Below are 2,729 nucleotides of genomic sequence, written 5' to 3'. Positions count from 1 at the left end.
CGAACTATCTGTAATAATAAATTTAATATTTTTAATTTTGATTTATGTATGCCATAAGTCCATAACCCTAGCTAGTTTGTAAACATATTGACGTCAACCTCCCAAATCTCTATGCACAGTAAACACTCTTTCAACCTTTCCACTTTTCAAATTCCCCGGCTACAACGAGGTCCACGAGAAACCGTTGCGGAGATGCCGCCACCACGACACACCGTCGCTTAGATGCCGGACATCGCCAGACACACCATCATTAAGACAGTGACCACCACAAGACCGTCGCTGAGACGCCGGCCACCTCGAGAGACACCGCCGCTGTGTTGCCAACCACCACGAGACATTGTCTTCGTCCATCACCACCCCCTACTCCAGCCTTTGTCTCATGTCTCCACAACCATCGTCCGTCTCTCCATTCACGAAAAGGAGATTATATTACAAATTTTATCAATTAGATTTGTGCATTAGATCTAAAATAGGGGGTTTTCTTTTTCTTCCAAATTTCGAATATCCGAGTCACTATCCGATCGGATATCCGAAATTTGGATTCGGATTCGGATAGTGAAATCCACTATCCGAAGCTTCAGATATCCGGTTTTGAACAGCTCTACCCAGGATGCAAATCTCGAATATTATATTACTTCACTACTAGAAATAGAACTTTAATGGCGTGCAATGTGCGTCATTAAAAGGCTAGATGACACGTCAAATCGTGTCAATGAATGCCCTGTCATAAAAAAAAAGATGACGCAAATTTTCATGTCATCTTTTATGACAAGCATTTTTGACACACATTTTTTCACATGTTTTTTTGAAACACATTTGTGTGTCATGGTTTGAAATATTAGAAGAAAAAAAAAGATTTTTCTGACAGAATTATAATTTTCACATTAAATATTGACAATTAACGTCTCATAATATAACTTAAAACTCATACATGGCAAAACAATCCATTTCATATAATATTTCATAAAATACTAAAAAAACATTCATTATTAACAATATTTCAAGTTTAACATGTAAGTCCTGAAATCGGATCACTACAATATGATATCAACCAAACACGATGTTAGTGCGGAATCCTAACACCGTGGTGATTCAAGAACGAGAACAGAAGAACAATATAAATATGATAAACACAATTATACTCCAAATGCACACGATTATACTAATAAATCGTCTAGTACATGAGATTACCCAAATCGGTATTGCTCTCTTGATGGTACTATGAAAGTATGAGAGAGATCTCTAGTTCTTCTAACCTAATTAACAAATAAAACATGCTTTATATAGTTAGCCTTTACAAGAGGCCCAATGACCAAACCCACTAAGCCCAAACAGAAATCAACATGATTTCTATATTGCTAGCCCTTCCCAACTGAAATCCACAGGGATTTTGGTATTACATGCTCCAAGCCATAAATTCCATCTTGTATAATACTTGAACTCTTCTAGATTATTTCTCTATTCTCTTGATCATGTCATGGTCTTTTGATATGCGTCAGTCTAACCAATTTATGACCCAACATAACATTTCATTAATATCGATACGAACTTTCACTGGTAAATAAAGGATGCCACAAAAGTCGACCATTCTTCACAAATTCCATTAATATCAGCATCCGTGTATTCGTTGTTCCCTCCCCAAACCTGAGAAAATTTTAGATTAGTGAGAAGAGATTAGAATCTAATTTCTAAATGCTCTTACCCAATGTTTGAAACTTCCTTATAAATTGAATTCAGATTCCATTAAGCAATTTAATAACATGATCTAGCATATACTATACGAAAATTGGATACAAAATACATAACAAATGGTCATCATAACATAGATTTATATAATGAAGTAAAAGCTACTATTTCAAATTAAATGCTTACCCTAGCGTTGACTCAGTTGAGTTTTACCCTCGATCCACTTTGTGTACCGTACAAGTTCATTGCACTATAAAAATGTTAAGAAAGATATCAAATACTAAAATATAATGTTTCGATAATTTGTATAACTTACCCATCGATACTTTGCTTCAACTGCGAATTAACAATTCTTGGCCTTAAAGAATCAAGGTAATAGCAAGTCATTGTTTTCATGTGCCATACGGCCACAACATCCAATGATTTCTAAAAAAACAAAAAACAAATTCAATCAAACAAATAATATAACTAATAAAACATGGATTTCAATTTGGATGGTTTTGATAATTAGACCCGGGATCATATGGAATCAAGATGTTGTCATTGTCCATTCTGTTAAACAACCGATTTGCAATACTTCGATTTGAATCATCAATGTTTTTGAACTTCGATTTACATTCACGTGGTGAGGCTATAGTCGGATGCTTATATAAAATATTCAGATGCTAATATAAAAATTCTAGATTTATCTTTATAGTTGTTCAGTCCTTAAATACATGTAAAAATATCAGAATTTTCTTTTATAGTTAATGTTTAGCGAAGTGTTCATCCTAATAACAAAACTCTGGAATAACTATAACTATATATATATATATATATATATATATATATAATAAAATAACTAAACTTACAAAAAATGAGATATCATATGTGAGGTTGACCAGTGTGCAGTTGAATATTGTGGTGTCAAAGTCATTGTGAGGTGCTCTCAACTTGTAACAAAAACGTACAAAAAGTGAGATATCATATGTGAGGTTGACTGGTGTGCAGTTGAACATTGTGGTGTCAAAGTTTCCATCACGTAGACGTTCTTCTCGGCTGCT

General features: G+C 34.1%; 1 long non-coding RNA gene across 1 annotated transcript; it reads right to left on the bottom strand.

Moving 5' to 3' along the window:
• Nucleotides 1–1,536: 1,536 nt before the first annotated feature.
• LOC143558355 (uncharacterized) lies at nucleotides 1,537–2,412 on the bottom strand. Its single transcript, XR_013139728.1, has 3 exons — nucleotides 2,003–2,412; nucleotides 1,885–1,936; nucleotides 1,537–1,644 (listed from the first exon to the last, which is right to left on the bottom strand). It is a non-coding gene; the product is annotated as an uncharacterized LOC143558355 (long non-coding RNA).
• Nucleotides 2,413–2,729: the final 317 nt, after the last annotated feature.

The sequence above is a fragment of the Bidens hawaiensis genome, unplaced genomic scaffold, assembly GCF_021521415.1.
Source record: "Bidens hawaiensis isolate Kalapana, Puna unplaced genomic scaffold, B.hawaiensis_p1.1 tig00019442_1, whole genome shotgun sequence".
NCBI classification, from domain to species: domain Eukaryota; kingdom Viridiplantae; phylum Streptophyta; class Magnoliopsida; order Asterales; family Asteraceae; genus Bidens; species Bidens hawaiensis.
This window is presented reverse-complemented; position numbering and strand designations above follow the sequence as displayed.